The 23,084-nt window shown below is 47.3% G+C and overlaps 1 protein-coding gene across 1 annotated transcript in view; it reads left to right on the top strand.

Moving 5' to 3' along the window:
• The window catches only part of ADAMTS2 (ADAM metallopeptidase with thrombospondin type 1 motif 2), a 450,208-nt gene that overhangs the window by 369,678 nt on the left and 57,446 nt on the right, over positions 1-23,084 (top strand). The gene's annotated exons all lie outside the window — the stretch shown is intronic.

Below are 23,084 nucleotides of genomic sequence, written 5' to 3' on the forward strand. Positions count from 1 at the left end.
ACCCCCTGATGTCAAACCAGCTGGAACTGTGTTCCTGTGCGTTCCTGCACAAAAAAAGCCCTGGATATCACACAGCTGCATGGAAATTATTCTTGTGTCTTCTTCCTGTGTTGCTCTAGAGACTCACCATGTAAACAGGATCAGTGACATGGATCTTTTCCATATGTATGTCATCTAGCCAAAGAAGGGCAGCATGGACTGATAGGGAAGGAACCATTTCTTTGGCCCTAGCTGAGTGGTTCCTTCTTTCAAAATCTCCCAGGACCACATGAGATCATAGAAGAGTGGTTTTTGTGCTGATATTGGAAGATATGAAACCTCCTCAGACTTTTCCTTTATTTAAGAGTCATGTGTTATTTTATCTTGTCTGTTTTTCTTTCCATCTGAACTGTTAATTAATGACTTTATAGCCTCTGCTGTAAAATGAATCCATAAAACAAGTGTTTTATTGAACAAATTAACCAGGGACAAGGCAGCTCTTCTGAATTCCAAAACAAGGTTTTATTTGTGTTTTTTAATATAACAATTAGCCTTTATGTGACTGGTCTAATAAAAACCCTAATAGTTTACTAAAATCCCTGACAAGAAAGAATAAATACGAGTAATGAGCCTAATAAAAAGTATAATAATAATGCAATGCTGAAAATTCCTTCTCTTGGGAAATGTTTTTATTGTTGCTATATAGCGCAAACTTTGCATGTTAAAATAACTGAGTTATTATCCCTTTCTGAAAATCCAAGGATAAAGAAGAAAGGATTATGACTAGACAAACTATTGCAGAATAAAATAGACAAAACTAATTTGAACTGCTGGTGTAAGAAGTTGGCAGATCTGACCTTGTAGAGCTTTCCTGTTCCTCATTTGTATTATTCTCTGCAAGCCTGAATGTATACATATTTTATGATGTTATTAGACTGCTGCTGAGCAGGTGGAGAGGAAGGGGGGAGCCAGTTTCATTACACCCATATGCATTACCTAAGAGGAGAAAGTTGAATTTGTGTTGCAATCTCATCTTTTGCTGCTTAGTTATTAGAAAACAGATAATAGTGCTGCCTACTGCCAAGCAGGCCACAGATGGGAAGTTCATGCAGGTTCAGCAAAGTAGGCTTCCCAACCCTCCCGCCCTGGCGGGGGACCCCAGGATTTCCACCCTCTTCCCCCGCTCCCCAAAAAATCGGAAGCGGGGGGAGGGCAGAAACGGCACCGGGGAGCATGGCGAGCCACCCCATCTCGGAGCGGGCGAGGCCGCCGCGCCACACCGCTGCCACCCCCTCCCCGCCCACCGCAGCTGCTCCTCCAAGATGGGCCCAGGCTGAGCCCATCTCGGAGGTGCAGCCAAGACGTGGCAGCAGCGCAGACAAAACCAAAGAAGGGAAGGGCGGAGGCAGGCCAGGAGCATGGCAAGCCGCGAATCCGGGCCCTTCTAGGACCCGGACTCACGGCTCACCACGCCCCCGGCCCTCCTCCACCCCCCCCTCCGATTCCACCCCAGAGGCGGAGCAAGCGAGGCCGCCGCGCCGCCACCGCTTTTTCTCCGCTCGCCATGGCTGCTCCTCCGAGATGGGCTCAGGCTGAGCTCATCTCAGAGGAGCAGCCACGGCGAGCGGAGAAGAGGCGGCAGCTGTGCAGCGGCGTTGCCCGCTCCGAGACGGGGCGGCTGGCCATGCTCCCCGGTGCCATTTCCCCCCTCCCCCCTAGCTCCACCCCAGTGTCTCCTGGCTCCACCCCCAAAGTCTCCAGATATTTCTGGGGTTGGACTTGGCAACCCTACAGCAAAGGCATCACATGCATGGAATCAGACTTCTACATAAAGGTTTGGTGCCCAGTGGGGAAATGTGCTGCATATGTGGTACTCCATGTGGCATTGAGGAATGCTCAGACTAGATGAGGATCCCACATGTGGCAGCAAACAGAAGGCTGGCATTGTTGGAGTTCTAGTGAGCCATTATGGAAAACTGGAGTTATGTGTAACAGATTTGAATCACCAGGCTTACTGTAAGGAACTCCTTTCCATAAATACTGACAAAAAGTTATTGGGAGATAATCTTAGTGCCAGCTGCTGCCTCCGCCCTTAACTGGGAGCCAGAGCAGCTAATTGTCCTTGCTTCAGCATACTTCACTACCCCTTGGTCTCTTTAAAAACAACACAGCAAGTGTGCCTAGTAGGGCTTTCATGGCAATTCAGCCTAGGGTGGCCAGACCGTCCCGGTCTCCCGGGACTTTCCCGGTTCTGGCCCCCAATTCCCGGCTCCCGGGCTGGGTATACCGGGACCATTAGAGGTCCCGGTTTAGCTAGCCAGAGAGCCGGGGGCCGCGCGCGCGGGCAGGGAAGGCGGCGAGTGAGGGAGGGAGCGACCCTGCGCGTGCGCAGATCGCCCTGCGCACGCGCAGGGATGCTCCCTCCCTTACTCGCTGCCTTCCCCGCCCGCGCACGGGGCCCAGCGGTGGCGGCGGAGGCCCGGGAGGGCGTCGGAGAGCCTCCAGCGACCACCGCGGGCCTTTCCGACGCCCTCCCGGCCTCTACCACCCCCCCCCGGTGCTCCTCCGCCCGGGAGGGCGTCGGAAAGGCCCGCGCTGGTCGCTGGAGGGCCTCCAGCGACCACCGCGGGCCTTTCTGAGGCTTCCCCGGCCTCTACCCCCCCCGGTGCTCCTCCGCCCGGGAGGGCGTCGGAAAGGCCCGCGCTGGTCGCTGGAGGGCCTCCAGCGACCACCCCGAGCCTTTCCGACGCCCTCCCGGCCTCTACCACCCCCCCCCGGTGCTCCTCCGCCCGGGAGGGCGTCGGAAAGGCCCGCGCTGGTCGCTGGAGGGCCTCCAGCGACCACCCCGGGCCTTTCCGACGCCCTCCCGGCCTCTACCACTCCCCCTGGTGCTCCTCCGCCCGGGAGGGCGTCGGAAAGGCCCGCGCTGGTCGCTGGAGGGCCTCCAGCGACCACCGCGGGCCTTTCCGACGCCCTCCCGGCCTCTACCACCCCCCCCCCGGTGCTCCTCCGCCCGGGAGGGCGTCGGAAAGGCCCGTGCTGGTCGCTGGAGGGCCTCCAGCGACCACCGCGGGCCATTCCGAGGCTTCCCCGGCCTCTACCACCCCCCCGGTGCTCCTCCGCCCGGGAGGGCGTTGGAAAGGCCCGCGCTGGTCGCTGGAGGGCCTCCAGCGACCAGCGCGGGCCTTTCCGACACCCTCCCGGCCTCTCCCACCCCCCCCGGTGCTCCTCCGCCCGGGAGGGCGTCGGAAAGGCCCGCGGTGGTCGCTGGAGGGGCCCAGGGGTCCGGCGCAGCGGCACGCTGAAGCAGCCTGTCGGTCACTTCTGGGTTCCTGTCCTGCATCTCGACCGGTGTTATTAGTGACAGGCTGCTTCGGCGTGCCGCTGCGCCGGCCCCCTGGGTCCCACAACGATGGGACCGATGCCACAGGGACGGGCTCGAAACACTCTATAACCCCTCAAAAGAACAGCAGTCTAGCTCGCTTCCCCCGAGCCCTGCCGCCATAAGCCTCAAGGGGGCTCATTTTGCGGCATCTCCCGGCGGGAGGGTGGCACCCGCACGGGACACATATCAAATGAAAGAGGGGGCGCAGGGCTATCAGAAACAGTCAGCGGAGGGAGTCGGGAGACCACCCCACTGGGGGATCCACACCCCGAAAGTGATGAAGGTGGCGCAGATAGAGCCAACAGAGCCAACAGGACAAAATAAATAGGCTGCATTATGCAGCACAGTTGAGAAAGTGCCTTATCCCATATACTGATGAAGTATATACAGGATTTGAGAACAAAATTGTTTCCGGCGGTGATATTTGGGGGATTTTTGGGGACGTCACAGGAAGTGCTGTGAAGTCACTTCCTGTTTCCGGCAGTGGCATTTGGGGGAAATGATGTCATTTGGGGGAAATGATGTCACAGGAAGTGATGTCACTTCCCGTTTCCGGCAGGTGACGCGGGGGAAATGATGTCACAGGAAGTGATGCCACTTCCTGTTTCCGGTGGTGGCATGACGTCACCGGAAGTGACGTCACCGGAAGTGACGTCACTTCCTGTTTCCGGCGGCGCGCGCACCCTTACCTCCCCTCCCCCAGTGTCCCTGGCTGGCCTTCAGACATTATGGTCACCCTAATTCAGCCATCATTTTCAGCTGCCAGTTGCCAGGCAGCCAAAATGGTGGCCAAACTCTCACAAAAGGAAGGAGTCCAATGAGAGTTCAAGAAGCACTATAGGGCATGAATGGCTTGCTGCTCTGTTTGTAAGGAGGCCTGTTGTAGGAAGAAGGCAAGGAGGATTATCTGCTTCAGTTCCACCTGGAAGGCCATGTGAGGCAGTGGAAGTGAAGCATGCAAAGGAGAGGTGAAAGAAGGCTGTTGCAGGATGAGAGGCTGATGAAAGTGGACTGAATGTTGCTACCCCCTCCCATCTACCACTTTAGGATCACCTTATCCTGCATCTATGTCGACCATCCTCTAGAGGCTTCTTTTATTATAGAAACCTATTTGACTAATTGTAGATATCCTTGAGTACATTTAAACATATAGAAATGGTAGTCCCTAGCCCTAAAGATATCTGGCTTTCCTCAACCCGAGCCAAGGCTTTTTTGGTCCTGACTCTGACCTGGTGGAGATCTTGGCCAAACACCACCAGGGCCCTGCAGGACTTAATGCAATTCTGCAGGGCCTGTAAGGAAGCGATGTTCCACCAGGCCATTGGTTGAGGACAGCAACAGTTCCATCATAGCTGGTGCCTTCCTCCTCTCTTCTTTTTTTCCTCCATCTTTGCTTTGTCCTCTTCTCACCTGCCTGCAAGTTTACAGTGCAGTCCAGAGTGGGGTAGTAAATATCTGACACCATCTGAAAAAAATGTAGTTGTCCATTTGGGGTTTTTTCTTCTTTTCTTTCTAAATTTTTTATTTTTATTGAAATATTTTCAGTGTAAAATTAACAACTGAGCTCTATATGTTTTTGTAAAAAACAGGTGGAACAATTGTGTAGATCTGAACATATGCTATCATTAAACTACCCTGATCTGTTTCACACAAGGCTTGTTCTGGGTGGAGAGCCCTTTTGCTCCCGGGGCTTCTCTCCATTTTCTCACAAGTTGCCCCGGAGCTGCAAGTTGGCGCAGTGCTCTTCCGCAGCAAGCAGGAACCTCTTCCAAGCAGCAACTTCCGGGGCAACTTGTGCAAAAATGGACAGAAGTGCCAGGATCAAAAGGGCTCTACACTCGGAACAAGCCCTAGTGCAAAATCGGTCCCTGTTTGTCCAGCTGTGTGCAGCTTTTGAAAGATTTAAAGATCTTTATCATGCCTCCATCTAGCTGAGACACCCAGTTTTCTCATCCTTTCTAATAACTGCTTTTGAAAACCCCTTTTAATTTTAATGTTTTGTATACGCTTTAAAGTAATATTTTTACTGGTAACCTCTCTTTTCAAAGTGTTTTCTGATTGGCTGATGGTTTCCAGAATAATAAAAATATCATATAGCAGTGCTTCACTGCTATTATTTCTAATGTGTCACTTTGGCAAGATTTTTTTCTGGCTCCTTAAAAGTGATGATGGGTTCCTTGTGTGAACTGGATTGATTTCTCTCATGAAACTTGTTTGGCTCTTGTGTGGCAAGAAGAGAATCAATTTTGTGACATCTTGTGCTGTAAAAGGGTTGCCTATCATCTCATGCCTTCTCCAAAGCCTTTTAAGTAGAAACAGAACTCAAAAGGCTGTTACTCTTAAGAAAACACAACAGACTTTTATGTGTATTATAATGTTTTATTTAGTTATTTCCATTGCACAAGGATTTTCAAGACGTTATGTAAGGCAGCTAGTGAAAGTTAGGCTCATGCCTCATCCACCTCTGCAGTTGGAATTGCCCATTCTTCCAGATTCTTCTGTTTGGAAGAAAGGATATTCATCCCTCCATTGTAGGAAGCAGCAGTGGAACACTGTCTGAAGCTTCTGTTTGTCCTGCTGTATGTGGACAGGTGGTGATCCTGCAAGACACAAAGGATCATAAATGTTTGACAAGAAGTAGCGTAGCAAAATGCTCAATGCTCAGATATAAAGTTATTGGTGTTGTGTGATGCATTCAATAGGCTAGGTGAAAATTTATGTAGATGTGAAGTTTCATGAACCACAGGGTGTCTACACAGTACAGTAAATGCATGTCATGTGGCTTGTATGGGACAGTGCTAGTGCTTGTGGGAGAGGAAGGGTTGTTAAGTAACCACACTGCTCGACTGAGAAGGAGATCGTGGGACACTGGCATTTTGGGAACTATGGAATTGTATTCCCTTGCTCATATGTGTGTGTGACTCAGTTAGAATTGACATGAAGTTCCTGCTGGGGTTTGTGTACAAGTAAGAGCTCTAAGGAGACAGATATTTGCAATATGTTCTTCCTGCATTTATCAGTTTTTGTGCTTTGTGTCCTTCCTAAGTATTCCCTTTACTATAAATCCATTTTGTGTGCCCCATCTGATTTACAGGTGTTTTTGGCAGGACTACATACTATTGTTGGTCTTCCATGACTGACTGTGTAGAGTTAGTCAAACTCTAAGCACCATCATATTTATTTATTTATTTATTTATTTATTTATTTGTTTGTTTATATCCCACCCTTCCCACCAAGGTGGCTCAGGGCAGCTTACAACAGATAAATCAAACATAAAATTTTAAATTAGGTATTTAAGACATTTAAACATTTAAAACATTTAAAATTAAAACATTTAAGCATTGCAGCAGTATGCATAACAAGAATCTGATAGAACTACACTTAGTTTCCTATGCCAGTTAGGTGTACGCCAGCCGGAAGAGGGTTGTCTTACAGGCCCTGCGGAACTGAGTAAGGTCCCGCAGGGCCCTCACCTCCTCCGGCAGCTGGTTCCACCATGAAGGGGCCATAACAGAGAAGGCCCTGTCCCTAGTAGATTTTAAGTGGGCTTCTTTTGGCCCAGGGATAACGAGAAGATTTTGGGTTCCCGATCTCAGTACTCTCTGGGGAACATGTGGGGAGAGACGGTCCTTCAGGTAGGCAGGTCCTAGGCCATATAGGGCTTTAAAGGTAATGACCAGCACCTTGTACCGGATTCGGTATATTATTGGCAGCCAGTGCAGAACCCGAAGACCCGGCCGAATGTGCTCCCGTTTTGGAAGCCCCAATAACAGCCGGGCCGCGGCATTCTGCACCAACTGCAATTTCCGAGTTCGGCACAGGGGCAGCTCCATGTAGAGGGCATTGCAGTAGGCCAACCTCGAGGTGACCGTAGCATGGATCACTGTTGCTAGATTGTCACATTCCAGGAAGGGAACCAACTGCCTTGCCCGCCTGAGATGAAAAAACGCGGACTTGGCAGTGGCTGCTATTTGAGCCTCCATCTTTAAGGAGGGCTCCAATAGTACCCCCAGGCTCTTGACCCTGTCCGCCGCTATCAACGGTGCACCGTCAAAAACTGGCAGGGGGATTCACCTCCCCCGGTCCCCGATGACCCAAGCAAAGGACCTCTGTCTTCGCCGGATTTAGCCTCAGCCCGCTCAGTCTGAGCCACTCAGCCACGGCCTGTAATGCCCGATCCAGATTTTCAGGGGCGCAGACCGGTCGGCTGTCCATAAGCAGATAGAGCTGGGTGTCATCAGCATACTGATGACACCCCAGCCCATACCTTCGGGCAATCTGGGCAAGGGGACGCATATAGATGTTGAATAACATCGGGGAGAGAACCGCCCCCTGAGGCACTCCGCAATCAAGCGTGCGCCTCCGGGATAGTTCACCCCCAATCGCGACCCTTTGTCCCCGACCTTCAAGGAAAGAGGAAAGCCACTGTAAGGCCAACCCCTGAATCCCCGCGTCGGCAAGGCGGCAAGTCAGTAACCGATTGTCGACCGTATTGAACGCAGCCGAAAGGTCCAACAACATCAGCACTGCCGAGCCACCCCGATCCAGATGCCATTGAAGGTCATCTACCAGGGCAACCAACACCGTCTCCGTCCCATGGCCCGGGCGAAAGCCGGACTGAAGTGGGTCAAGGACGGTGTTGGTTGCCCTGACAATAGACATAGAGTGGAAGGGTATACATGGTTATTTTTGTTTCTTCACTGGTTTCAGAGGGAGCATTTTAACTTACACAAACCATTATAAGGGGATACAATTAAGGTCTGCAAGAACTTGGGATACTCAAATTCCATTCCCCTCTATGACACCTCCAACATTACCCAACTCTTAAGCTGCTATCTTATGCCAACATACTTGGAAGTAAAAAAAAAACAATAATCAGAAAATATGTAATAAAAGCTCTAGTGCAATAGCCAAGCAAATCTGCCCTGAGGAATGACTGGATGGAAAATCACCTTATGTAGATGCTCTGAATTACATAAAGGAGGATCTGGGAACAAACTGTAAATCTATCTGTCTGTCTGTCTATCTATCTATCTATTTTAGTAGATTTATATTCCACCCTTTCCCTTAGCGGGCTTAGGGCAGATTACATACATAATAAATAAGAGTTAAAACCTAATAATAAAATAATTATAAAACAATCAAAACAAGCACAACAAGATAAAATACAACATAGGTGGTGCCGGCACATTTTGCAGATTAAAACATAGATATTGACCTGAAATATAATAGTCAACATGGTAAATTGATAAGTCATTGTAGGGGAGGGCAAATAGATGGTATAAGCAGTAGAGTAAGGACGTCCACTTGCCTCAGCCAAAAGCCTGGTGGAATAGCTCCAGAATAGATTTAGGAATCCAGAATAGATTTAGGACTATGTTGCAAGACTCAGATGTTATTTGAATGGCTAGTAGCCATGGTCACTAAAGGAAACCTCCATGTTCAAAGTAGTAAACCTCTGAATACCAGTGTCAGGAGGCAATATCATGGGAAGACCTTGGCCTCTTAGTCTTTGCCCTGTTGTTGGACCTCCAGAGAAACTGTGGGAGACAGGATGTTGGACTAGATGGACCATTGGTCTGATCCAGCAGGCCTCTCCTTAAGTTTCCTGATATCAGTGTTGTGAGCAGCTATTAATACCAAGAGTTCTCTCAGTAACTAAATTAGTTGTGGTCAACAATGATGTGTAAATCAGGTCTTGCATATTCCGTTTCCCTAAGCTTCAAAGTAGGTTCCATTTCAGTTAAGTGTATGAAGGAAGTAGCTCAACTCTGTCAGAATATTTTCATTGGAAGTTTGTCAGGGAAAAGGAGAACAGCATTATAATCAATTAAAGATGTTGGTTCAGAAAGATTTCCCATTTCTCCCCACTTTAGAGATTTGAAGTTTTCATGATTTCATACCTCTATTCCCATCAGCCATTATTGAAAATGCAAGCCAATCTAAACATGGCCAGTGCGTCACAAAAACATCCTGGCTTTGCAACAGCTGAAGGAATTAAGTGCCAGAAATGGTTGTTACATTGGTTTTGTTTAGTTAGCATTAGCTCACCGATAGGTCATCTTAACTCTTCTGAGCCTCAAATACTGATATAGAGTAGAAAACTGAAAGAGCAGCCTGTCCATCAGCAAGAAAACTATCAACAGATTTCTTTCAATGTTGAGTAACAGCATTTGTAGAGGATTTGGTAACTTAGACTGGAAAGGTGAGGTCTGAAGAACTGGTTGGAAGTGGTTAGGCTTAGTAGGGTTGCCAGCTTCCAGGTGGGGCCTGGAGAGCTCCTGCTTTTACAACTGATCTCCAACTGGCAGAGATCAGCTTCCCTGGAGAAAACAGCTGCATTAAAGGATGGACTCTGACATTGTACCATGCCAAGGCCTCTCCCTTCCCCAAACCTCATCCTCTCCCAGATCTATCCCCAAAGTCACCAACCCTATGTTTATGGTAAAGTAGTTTGTGAACTCACTCATGAATTCGGATGTTATGGTGCTTGGAACATTCTGTGATGGTATAAAGAATGAAAGTGGGAGGTTTCATTGCAAATGTAGGGAAAGGAAACAAAGTGTGTCCAACAGAAACTTGATCCTTGCAGTCCATGGGCATTTTGGTTCATGCTTGTCCCTTAGCTGAGGCTATTCATTCACACCTTAGATATACAGAATAGACACTTTATAAAATCAAATGGTAACCCAGGCTAGCTTGATTTCATCAGATCTCAGAAGCTAAGTAGGGTCAACCTTGGGAGACCACCAAGGAACTGCAGGGTCGCTATGCAGAAGCAGACAATGGCAAACCACTTCTTGCTTTGGAAAGTCAGCAGGGGCACCCTAAGCGAACTGTGACTTGATAGCAAAAAAAGAGAGAGAGGAATCTTTCCAAAAGTGCAAATGTTGCATTTTTAAAAATAACTAGCATTGGGAGGGGTTGCTGGAAACTATTGTTGTTTTTAATTTGCAGCATCTGAGGGCTCTTTTGCAAGGGTTTTTTTAAAAAAATCAGTGCTGGCCCCATACAGCTTCAGTTTATTTCCACATGTATTTTTCTGCCCTTAGTTTCACCTCTCCCCCCCTCGTTTGAGACCACTTTTACCTTGATTTTTTTTTTCTGAAAGCTGATTTTGATTCAGTTTTTTTTCCTGGTGTATAATGTTTCTACCAGTTTTCTTTGTCCCACCATCTCTAGCTCACTTTTTAATGATTTGACTTTTGTCATAATAAAACACTCCTCCCCTCACTGAATACAAGTGATTTCAGGATTTTTTAAAAGCCTTAAAATTGTGGTATATCAATGTACTGTTATAATGATAGTTTATGCAGGTTCCCTGAATTCCCAGCTTTCATTTTTGTTTTAAAAAGTAAGTATCTAGCTCTTCCTCTCACAGGGAAACATAAAATATAAGGGAAAAGGCATATCTCTGTGAACCACCCAGAGACTTTCTTTTTAAAAACCCACCACTGACAATGACAGCACACTTCCTTGAAAATCCTCATTATTTAAGCCAGGAGTGTCAAACTCATTTGCTATGAGAGCCAAATCTTGACCTTGTTGGGCCTGGCCATGTGTGTCATAAAATGTAATGCCAGGTCAGGGAGATATAAACTTTATAAAGGACACAGACAAACACACACACACACGGCCTAATCCACCTCACTGGCTTGCTGAGCCTCAGCCAACAAAAGGAAGAGATTGATCAAAGCCACCAAGTAATACACCATCTTAAAGTTTGCAAAAATATATTACAAGAATTGTGTACAACGCATAACAAACAATACAATATTGATAGAGACCAGTGGTGCTATGGCCTTTTAAAGTAACAGAAACCCCAAGGGGGCCAAAAAAACCCGTCCCCAAATGAATAGATATAAGTACAAACTTGGAAATAGTCCAACTGAAATTCACAAGGTGGGTGCTCCTAAGGAACATAGCGTCAACAGTGGCTGACCTAACCCTGCCTAAACTAATTCCAGTGCTTCTGGATCAACTACCAATAAAATCAGGAGTGACTCAAGCATGCAGAAAAGATCTGAGAGTTCTCAGATGTGACATGGTGGCATTGGGGTCTTTCCTTCCATTGTTTCCTATTCGTCCAGTTTTTTCCTTCATTCTGTGGTTGCTTCAGAGAAGAAAGTAGGCTGATCCTGCCTCTAAAGTTAAAATGGTGGTGGTGGAAAATGTTGTCAAGTTGCAAGGGCTTATGGCAACTTCATAAGGTTTTCAAGACAAGTAGGCTTGCCAATCCCCATGTCCCAGTGGGGGTTCTTCCACTTTCCCAGGCTCCTTCCCGCCCCCAGTCAGCTGGCCGGTGGGGGGAAGCCCCGCCCCCGAAGAACCATGTGCCTTTTCAGCTCCGGAGGCTTCAGTCTCCGACTGAAAGGCTTCCTCTTGGGATGGTGTGTCGGTGTTACTTTGAAGAAGTTGGCAGCAACTCATGAGTAGAGAGGCCAATTCCTCGCTTCAGAGTTGCCAGAAATGGGGGAGGGGGGAAACATCTGCTGAGCACTTCACTTCATTATTCCCTATGTGGAGATGGATTCTCATATGGAATTGATCTGGAGGTCTCGGGAGCTCTGGGGGAGCTGTTTTTTGAGGTAGAGGCACCAAAGTTTCAATATAGTATTTAGTGCCTCTCCCCAAAGTACCCTCCAAGTTTCAAAATGATTGGACCAGGGGGTCCAATTCTATGAGCCCCAAAAGAAGGTGCCCCTATACTTCATTATTTCCTAAGGAAGGAAGACATTTAAAAAGGTGTGCTGGCCCTTTAAATGTGATGGCCAGAACTCCCTTGGAGTTCAGTTATGCTTGTCACACCCTTGTGCCTGGCTCCACCCCCAAAGTCCCCAGATATTTCTTGAATTGGACTTGGCAACCCTAAAGGCAAGAGAAGTTCAGAGGTGGTTTACCATTGCCCACCTCTATATAGCAATCCTGGACTTTCTTGGTGGTCTCCCATCCAAATACCGATCAGTGCCAACCCTGCTTAGCTTCCGAGACCTGATGAGATCAGGCTAGCCTGGACCATGCAGGTCAGGGTGAAGTGATAAATGGGAGGGGGGATTGGTCTTAAAACTTTTCTGAGCCCCATCTTCCTTACTTCTAATAATTAATTCACTGCAGGGAAAGCCAAAGGAACAAAGGGATATTTGAAAGTCCATGTCCTTTTCATTTCCTTGCATGTTATCACATGCCATTTAGTTTTCTTCCATAAAAGCTGGAGAATCAAATAAAAAAGACAGTAAAAGAAATTAACCAAGGAAAAAATGTTTTGCAACGGCAATCAACACAGTCCAGATGATTTCACACTGAGAAAGCTGACCTCAGCTTCTCCCAGACAGGAGACAGATGGATAAATATGTGCTGTGTTAGTCACCGCAGAGAAAGAGAAAATTGGACTTTCCAAAAGAATATTCATGGCTTCCACAGTCTTTTTGTTTGGTACAGCCCTTGCAGGCAATCTTTAGCAGATTAACAGATGGAATGGGCTAAACCCGCACTGTCAATACATCACTGTGTCATAAAAGGACACAGTAATAACCTTCTCATAGGTAGGATTTTGCCACATTAAACAAATTGAAAATTTTAGTCATGGAGAAAAATTGTTTGCACTTCACCACAGAAGTGTCATACGTAGTGGTTCAAGTTCATATGAACCAATTATACTTTTTTCCTTTGTGTAACTGATCTACTACCCAACACATTTCAGACCACCCCAGTATGCATATTGATTCCTCAGGTTATTTCTTTATATATTGCTTTAGTCATAATCTCACAGGGTTAAATAGTCAGTGAATTCTAGGTGTCTAGGACTGGTTTTTTTTTTGGGGGGGGGGCATAAAGTCATAGCTAATTTATGGTGAGCCTGTGGGGTTTTCAAAGCAAAGACATTCAGAGGTGGTTTGCCGTTGCCTGCCTCTGTGTTGTGACTCTGGACCTCCTTGATTGTCTTCCATCCAAATGCTGAGGGCTGTTGCTGTGTAGCTCCCAGAATCTATGTCGCCCTGACATCCCCTGCTATGTTCACGGAACACCTCCCCCGGGGGACGCAGAACTCAGAGTGTGAGCCGCTGGGCATGCATTCACTTCATCAGCCCCCCCCCCTTTGTGCCCTGTGCACAACAGCCCAGTGGGGTCAGGTAGGCTGTCAACCTAGCTAGGCTGAGGGGCGGCAACCCTCCCTCCCCTGTCCAGCCATGCAGGGGCAGAGTGGTGGTTCATAGCCCACTCCCCACCCACCCCCAAGAACCAAGTGTGCCCACCCTCCCAGGCATTCCCTCAGAGAGGCCACTGACAGAGTGGCGGGGGGAGGCACCCAGGGAACATGCAGCAGATGCCAAGCAGGAGAGACAACGGAGGGCACAGCTCAGACTTTATTGTTCCGGAACAGAGTGCAACGGTTTTCCCGGTGCACGTTGGGCAGTCTCGCTGGGGGCAGGGCTCCATTCAGAGCAGCAGGCTGGAACAGCTGAGGGAGTGGGGGGGGGGGTGGAGCACTACACATGGAAGCCTCTGTGTTGGATTCCCACCTGCAAAACAGAAACAGAGATCAGGAGCACCTACAAGGGTGGCAGCTGGAGGAGCAGGCTGCGTTTCAGCCAGGCGCTCTCTTAAAAAGGCAGTCTCTGCATCACAGCAGCTGCCAGACACACACACCCCGCCTCACCAGGGGTGGGATCGCGGCAGAGGACAGATCAAGGGAAAGGAGCAGGCAGCGGCACAGGGGAGCAGGGCCAGCAAAAGCCCCCTGCCTGAGCCCACTACCTGGTTCAAGTGCCGGAGACGCTCGCACACCACCCAGTCTTGAGCGAGGGGAGGGGGAGGACAGTGGGGTACACACTTGCCCAGCCATGGGCAACAGTCCTCGCAGTCCTCGCACACTGAGCCTCTGGAACTGGGAACCTGTGGAGACCTGGAAACAAGAGCAGTTTGCCCCAGGGGAGAGACCTCGCTCTCCCCCTTGCAAGTCAAAGATACTGTCAAAGCAATCACGCAGTGAAGAGCCTGTCACCAATGTGCCTGTCCCTCACTCTAAGTCCGCATGGCAGGGAGCTCCCCTGCAGAGCCCTTTGCCACATGCGTCTGTCCCTAACAACTGAGTTGTGCGAGGCCAGAGCAGAAGTATTTCTAGAAGGGGGGGAATGATGATTGGCTGTTGGGGAGGGGGCTCGTCAGCCTGGGGCACGAGGGGATTGGTGAAGCAATTACACCACTCCCTAAGTGGTTTGCGGGCTCCTGCAGCTGCGGGGACAACCTTCGTTTTCAGTTTCAATGAGTTCCTATAGGATACGCTGCTGTTTTTGCAGATGTAACTGTATGCCTCTCAGGGGGCGTGTCATGTCCCAAACTCCTTAGGGAACCGCCTAAGCCTGGCTGCGCTCCTGACTCCACCTCCTCCTGCGCCGGAGCACCTCACTCCACCGCATTTCCGCCAACGCTCGGGCACAGCCCTCAGGCGCCGCTGCTCTCAGGCGGGGCAGTGCTCCAGCAGCCCCACGCCAATGTAAGTCCCCTCCACCACCACAGAGCAGTGGATTAGTAATAATCTGTCATCTTTTCATATTTTTTTCTTCTAAAATACTGGCCACCCTTTGCTTAAAAAGATTTTGCATTATTGCTACTTATGCCAACATAGTGGATCATCTGCTCCAAAAACACTTTCCGCCCTGCCCCCCTTAGGATTGTGCTCTAAAAGACCCAATCTCTACTGTAGTGCTGTTCTTTAGATTTTCCGACTGAGCTTTGAACATTTTCCATGGAGCAGTTGTTCCTGTTTACTTTATCTTGTAGAATTTAGTGGGTGGCATTGAGAACCAAACCTTTCTACATAGGTTAATCCAGTTTCCTCCTTTCCTATTCCTGAGTCCTTTTCATTTGTGAATTGTTGAACAACACCATTTTATAGTAGAAGTGCATTTTCTCTTACTTTTGTAAGACAACTGAGTGCCAAAGGACATAACATGATTTCCAGAAATGAAATCTCTCCTTTGAGTGATTCCCATGACCAGATGCTTATGGGTAATGCTTACAATGTGCTCCTTCATCCTTAACTAGTGTAAGAACACAGCTGGTAATCTCAGTTGCTGTTCATAGTTAAATTTAAAAGGTCTTCCTAAATAACACGTCTTTAAATTGTGAGAGAACGCCAGAAGAGATGGTGCTGCTAAAGGTTATCTTCAAAAGAAGGAAGTTCTACAGTTTGGGAAACGGTCACTGCGAAGAGTCTCTGTTGGTTCCTTGATAATGAAGCTGTGGCCTGCAGAGTCTCTCAACAGAGCCAGCTGGCTGAACTCAAATGCTGAGCAGGTTCATATAGGTGGAGATGGTTCTTCAAATTATTTAGAGCCTCAATTAAGTGTTGACATCAGTATAGCTGGATTGTATCCTGCCTTCGAAATGTATATCAGTGAACTAGTGAAACACATTTCTGTGTGTGGACTGCAGTCACTATGAAAACATCTTCTGTTCTTTGATGAGACAGTATCAGGGGGTATTCAGCTTTTGCACCTTCCCCTCATTATATTCTTCATTCTTATACTCTGCTACAGTAATTATCACTTAATTGGGTTTTGACCTCAAATATCTTGCTGGCATATTGAAGAACCCCATTATGAAGACACTGCCTTCTCTTTTCTTATCGGCTGATGACCAGACAGTGTTCTCATTGTCACAGTGCTACTAATTGTAGCCTTTCTCCCTCATTATTAGTAATAATCTGTCATCTTTTCATACTTTTTTCTGCTAAAATACTGGCCACCCTTTGCTTAAAGATATTTTGCATTATAAATACTTTTCCTTTGTTTTTGCTAGCAGTGGGTGTTCAGCCATATGTTTTGCATATAGTGCCTGCCAAGTGCTTAGATTTGAAGGCTGGCTCAACAGCATAACATTGGTTTTGAAGCTGATTTTTCAGAAACGCAAGTGAATGATTATGCTTGCTGTTATAGCCATCTGTGTGTGTATGTGTGTGTGTGTGTACCAGGCACCCATATTGACAGAACTGCAACCTAATATGAAGCAATGATATGACATTAAAAATACTTCTCAACCTCAGATTTTAACAGTTATCTGCACGTAACAGTCTATTAAGGGCATCCTACTCAACTCTTTGTTGGGCTGCTACATCCTGGTGCTTATTTCAACAGGAATCTTGATTGATGTGTTCTTTCAGAATCCTTCTTTCCTCATTCTGATATCATCTGGGAAAGGAGGAACATACTCAACTAAACCTCTGTTATCTGAAATTGTTCTTGATTTTGCCTTTAGGGTATATTCCCCATCTCAGTTAAAAGCAATCTAAAATAGAGTTTCTGTTTATCAGATTTTGTATTTATTTGAACATTTTGAATCTTCCAATTGGGATATTCCTAGAAGCTTGACTGTAGTAGAGTTCTGTACCAGTGCTCTACTTCTTCCTCTTATTCTGATTAATCTCTTTGCCATTTCATAAATTATGGGTCATAGGTGTCTCTTTTTCATCCATGGAACAGGCATTAGGAAACTGCATTAGGAAGACACAGTATGTGTAAGTTTTCCAGTGTGTGCATTTCCAACATGTTAAACATACAACTTGCTTGAAGTCAATTGGTAAATTTATTAGGTTATTTGGGAGTCTTGGATAAAGCTAGTTGGTTTCTCTAAACCATCTGACCTTCGTTCTATGGAGGTAAACCTGGAAGAAAAAACATAAGTACTGCACTCTTTGACATGAACAAAACCGCCAGAATTACTAGCTAAATTTATCTGGACTGAACATGTTGTTTGCCCTTGAGCACCTTGATGTTTCTGTTTGATGTCCAGCTGAAACATCTTAACAAGTATCTGTATGGCTATGCAACAGCTTAAAGGAGGGATGGTGGCTCAGTTGTTGAGCATCTGCTTGGTAAGCAGAAGGTCCCAGGTTCAATCCCCGGCATCTCCAACTAAAAAGGGTCCAGGCAAATAGGTGTAAAAAAACTCAGCTTGAGACCCTGGAGAGCAACTGCCAGTCTGAGTAGACAAGACTGACTTCAATGGACCGAGGGTCTGATTTGGTATAAGGCAGCTTCATATGTTCATATATAACATCATGGCTTGTTTACTCCTCCGTATGTAAGCTTCATTTACTGTGTGCTGCAGTTTATGGTTAAGGATCATGGCTCAGTTGTAGAATATCCACATGGCACACAGAAAATCCCAGGTTCATTCCTGGGCATCTCCAGTTAAAAGGGTCAAGTAGAAGGTCTGAGTAGACAAGACTGATCTTGATGGGCTGATGATCTGATTCAGTATAAGGCAGCTTCTTGTGTGTTCATGTGTATGATGAGTCCTCAATTAGGGTATGTGATAACCTTTGCATGAGAAATTGGCTGATTAGCACTTAATCATATGTAGTTGAGATTATAGTGATTTACATACATGAGATTATAGTGATTTACATACATTCTGTGGTTTCCCCATTACTGTCGTGGCTACAAATAAAGTGCAACACTAATGGGACATCCACATGATAGATTTCCCCATAGTTTCCCTGTCCAAATTCCATAGAAGTGCCTAGCCCCCATCACATAGGTCACCAGGGCTTTTACATTTTTTAAAAAAATCATTACTAGAATATCATTATTCCAATGTACCTGAATTTTAGTACATTCCACTTCTTGGAAGCCAGTATGACAAAATATATTCATGCATAAATTTGAGATAAATTAATAATTTTCTATAAACAGTTTTTATTCTGAAGAAAGTCTCATTTTAGATCAATTATATTCATTCTAGAAAAATACTTATTATAGCTATATTTTCTCATACTCCACAGAAGAGTCAAAATAATTGTTACCCCCAATGTACTACGGGTCTTAAATATGCTATTAAAATTGGAAATGCTACTAATTTCATGCTGTTTGCCATAGGCTTAATATAACTGTAGCTTTTCTTTATCTGGATTTTACATACAATCTTACTGTTTGCTGGAACAATATTTTTCAAAAGTCAATAACACCTTTGCTATACAGCTGAGCAAAGCCAAATAAGACACCAAGATTTTGTCTGTTAAAATGGTGCAATTTCAACTCAAATAAAAATATAAATTTAATTTTTGTAATGTGGATACCTGCATCCAGAAGAAGCTACCATAATCTTCTGTTCAGGGAAGGCATTTCTTTTAGTGAAACTGAACTTTCCTTTCTCCCCCACCCTGCCCACAGCCCACTTATCTCCCTAAAGTGCTTCTCTTGAGACACAGGGCACCCTCAGGAGCAGCATCAGAGGCAAATTAGAGCTCAGCAACAGGAAGAGGGAACTGGTGAAAATCACCATCTCTGTCAGTAGAAACTGTAGTCTAGATCAGGGGCGTAGCTAGGGCTTTGGGGGCCCGGGGCCCAAGATTTATGTGGGCCCCCCTATGTGTGTGCACGCCGCCAGAAACAGGATATGATGTCACTTCCGGTGATGTCACTTCCGCAAGATGGCCACCACTTGCGAGGGAGCCCTGCTGGAAACAGGAAGTGATGTAACTTCCCCAAAATGGCCACCACTTGTGGGGGGGAAACAGGAAGTGGTGTCACTTTGCGGGCGGCACCCCCCCCAAGATGGCACTGCTGGTGCGATCTAGGTCATGTGATTGATAACCTGATTACCCCACCACACCATGTGACAGGGGGAAATGCCACAAGCAGCCTGCTGGCCCAGCTGTTCCCCTTGTGCCCTGAACTTGTGGGACTTCTATATTAAGCAAGCTTACAAGAAAAACAAGGAAAACAAAAACAGGCATACTGATGTGGTTTTCAACAAGCAAAGCTATAAGGAGGTCCCCATGGAACGTCTAATCACTTAGATTTTCTCCCAAGCTAGGATTTCCCTTGCCTTTATGCTAGTTGCTACTATCAGATCTTTCCAGGGATCCCTGGATGTCCCATAAGTAAGAATAAGCCAGTCAGCTATTTGTTAAAAGCAGTTCTTTATCTATTCCACCCTTTGGGTGAAGAAGTACTTCCTTTTATCCGTTTTAACCTGACTGCTCAGCAATTTCATTGAATGCCCACAAGTTCTTGTATTGTGAGAAAGGGAGAAAAGTACTTCTTTCTCTACTTTCTCCATCCCATGCATTATCTTGTAAACCTATATCATGTCACCCCGCAGTTGACGTTTCTCCAAGCTAAAGAGTCCCAAGAGTTTCAACCTTTCTTCATAGGGAAAGTGTTCCAGCCCTTTAATCATTCTAGTTGCCCTTTTCTGGACTTTTTCCAATGCTATAATATCCTTTTTGAGGTGCGGTGACCAGAATTGCACACAGTATTCCAAATGAGACTGCACCATCGATTTATACAGGGGTTTATGATACTGGTTGATTTGTTTTCAATTCCCTTCCTAATAATTCCCAGCATGGCGTTGGCCTTTTTTATTGCAAACGCACACTGTCTTGACATTTTCAGTGAGTTATCTACCATGACCCCAAGATCTTTCTCTTGGTCAGTCTCTGCCGTTCACAACCCATCAACTTGTATTTGTAGCTGGGATTCTTGGCCCCAATGTGCATTGCTTTGCAGTTTGCACTTGGCCACACTGAACCTCATCTGCCCACTCACCCAGCCTCAACAGATCCCTTTGGAGTGCCTCACAATCCTCTCTGGTTCTCACCACCCTGAACAATTTAGCGTCATCTGCAGACTTGGCCACTTCACTGCTCACTCCCAACTCCAAATCATTTATGAACAAGTTAAAGAGCATGGGACCCAGTACTGAGCCCTGCGGCACCCCACTGCTTACTAGCTTGGTGTCAGGGGGTGTGGTCTCATATGCAAATGACTTCCTGCTGGGCTTCTTCTACCAAAAATGCCCTGCAAAAACAATAGTGATGTCAGGAGGTGTGGCCTAATATGCAGATGAGTTCCTGCTGGGCTTTTTCTACTCAAAAAGCTCTGGTAATGCATGACATTTTCTCTGTATAAAAAAACCCTTGCTTACAAGAGCTAGGTGACTGGTGTCTGTACATTTCAAGTCAGTGTCCCTAAGAGCATAAGAGAAGCCATGTTGAGTCAGACCAGTGGCTCATCCAGTCTAACACACTCTGTGTCATACAGTGGCCAAAAAGACCCAGGTGCCATCAAAAGGTCCTCCAGTTGGACCAGAGCTCCAGAAGCTCCCCCACACTGTTGCCCCCCAAGCACTAAAAATGCAGAGCATCACTGCCCTAGACATAACAACGTAACAGAAGCCATGTTGGATCAGACCAACGGACCAACGGCCCATCCAGTTCAACACTCTGTGCCACACAGTGGGCAAAGCCCAGGGGTTATCAGGAAGTCTACCACAAGCAGGGCCAGAACTCCAGAAGCCTCCCCCGACCACTGTTGCCCCCCAAGCTCTAAGAATGCAGAGCATCACTGCCCTAGACATAAGAACATAACAGAAGCTACATTGGATCAGGCCAATGACCCATCTGGTCCAACACTCTGTGTCACACAGTGGCCAAAACCCAGGTGCCATCAGGAGGTCCATCAGAGGAGCCAGTACACTAGAAGCCCTCCCACTGTGCCCCTCCAAGCACCAAGAATATGGAGCATCACTGCCTCAGACCTAAGAACATAAGAGAAGCCATGTTGGATCAGGCCAATGGCCCATCCAGTTCAACACAGTTCAACACACTGTATCACAGAGTGGCCAAAAAACCCAGGTGCCATCAGGAGGTCCACCAGTGGGGCCAGAACTCCAGAAGCCCTCCCACTCTTGCCCCCCAAGCACCAAGAATACCCGGCACCACTGCCTCAGACATAAGAATGTAAGAGAATCCATGTTGGTTCAGGCCAATGGCCCATCTGGTCCAACACTCTGTGTCACACAGTGGCCAAAACCCAGGTGCCATCAGAAAGTCCACCAGCAGAGCCAGACCTTGGCCTCTTATCCAAATGAAAGAGCAATTCGATGTAAGTAAAAACATGCTAAATACATACAGCAAAGTTGCCAGGATGCAGTCCTCTTGAAATATGTCTAATGCATTCTCAGCCCACAGAAGACTGTCTCTACTCCAGATCCCACCCCTGCCCTCCCTCGGACAACTTACAGGCCCTCCATTTTGAGACTGAATTGCTAATTCAGTTTCACAATGACACAAAGCTATCCAATGTGAAAAGGCACATTGTCGCCAATGTTGGAATTTTAATTTAAATGCTGTCCTTTCGGGGGGGGGGGATAAAAATACCATTGCTTTGGAGAGGCTCAAAGAATTCTTTGGGGATCCACACACTAGGATATTTCTAAATCCATTCAAAATTAGTCACCACAGCCCCAGATGGTTAGCATATTGAAAACGAGAAGAAGGGGACTCTAAGCTATTTTTCTCCTTCGTGAAAATTGGATTTCTAATTGTTAGGAAAAAAGGTTCCAAAGTCACATTTAGAGGGGGGAAAGATGCAAGTTTCTGGTTCCACTGGTGAACGGTATGTCTAGTCATGAAGCAATGTATCAAAGAACTTGTGTGTGTGTGTGTGTGTGTGTAATTTGGGGTATAAGCTTTAGAAGCAATAGTAGGAAGTTTGAGTCCAGAGGCACCTTTAAGGCTAAAGAAAGTTTAATTCTGGGTGTATGCACACTTCCTTACATTCTGGGTGTATGCACACTTCCTCAGATACATTATCAGGAGTTGACAAAATTCCTTTAAGTCAGGCGCCCAAGTGTTCCGAGCATTTTAAACAAAGCAGGAGTCAAGTTGCACCTTTAAGACCAACCAATTCTTATTTAGAACGTAAGCTTTCGTGTGCTCTTAAGCACACTTTATCAGACGAGGAATCCAGCACAGTGAGCAAAGCCATATATAGCTGAGCAGAGCCATTCATAGCTGGTAGGCAGTTTAAAGTCAGGCCATTAATAACAAGGCTTATGCTGTATGTGAAGAGCATCACATATGCTCAAGTGACATCTTGGAGGCAAATGCAGAATACTTGAGACTGTTCCCAGCTTGCCCGGACATGTCCAGGCGACAAGGTTTCCGCCCAGGGGAGGGAACATTTGAAGAATCCCTTTCCCTAATGATGGGCCCTGGCTCCAACTCGCAAGCACCCTTGACAGCGGCAGGGACTGGAAAAGGGCAGAAACCAGCCACGACGCTATCCCATGCCCTCTTACCTGGCCCCACAGAGGATAGCGGCAGCTGCTGTCTGGCTGCCGCTTCTGCAGACATGCCCAAGTCGGAGCACAGGCCCGCGCACGGCTCTCCTCGGACTGGCGCCTCCCCTCGGCTGAAAAGGCGCGCCAACGCCGGCCTTCTTTCCCGCAAAGAACCGGCCTCAAGAGGTCAGAAAAGAGACTTGCTCTCGCCGAGAGAAACGCCTCGGGACCGATTGGGGCAAGGAAGGGAGATAATCATGAGCAGTTGGGACTTCGCGTTGGTCTGGCAACTCATGGAACCTGGGATAAGGCCGCACACGTGCATTCTGAGGCGAGGGAACGAGGGAGGGGGGTGGAGAAAAAGCGACGCGCCTTTCCCGCGCTTTCAGCCCGATTGCATGAGAGAGAGGGGGAAAAAAGGGGAGAGGGGGAAGGGAAGGGAACGAGGAGCCCCGCCGTGCGCGCGCGCTCCCCCTCGCAGCGCAGCAACATGGCTATTGTTTGGGGGCCCCCTTGGCAATGCGGGGACCCCACGGACCTGGGGCGGCCCGCCCCGCCCGCCCCCCCCCTCCCAACGCCATTGGTCTAGATGCAGCCCATAGAATTTTTCAGTGTGTTATTTAGTGAGCTGTATGTCCGTGTGAATTGT

The sequence above is a fragment of the Heteronotia binoei genome, chromosome 5 (genome assembly GCF_032191835.1).
Source record: "Heteronotia binoei isolate CCM8104 ecotype False Entrance Well chromosome 5, APGP_CSIRO_Hbin_v1, whole genome shotgun sequence".
In the NCBI taxonomy this organism is placed as follows: domain Eukaryota; kingdom Metazoa; phylum Chordata; class Lepidosauria; order Squamata; family Gekkonidae; genus Heteronotia; species Heteronotia binoei.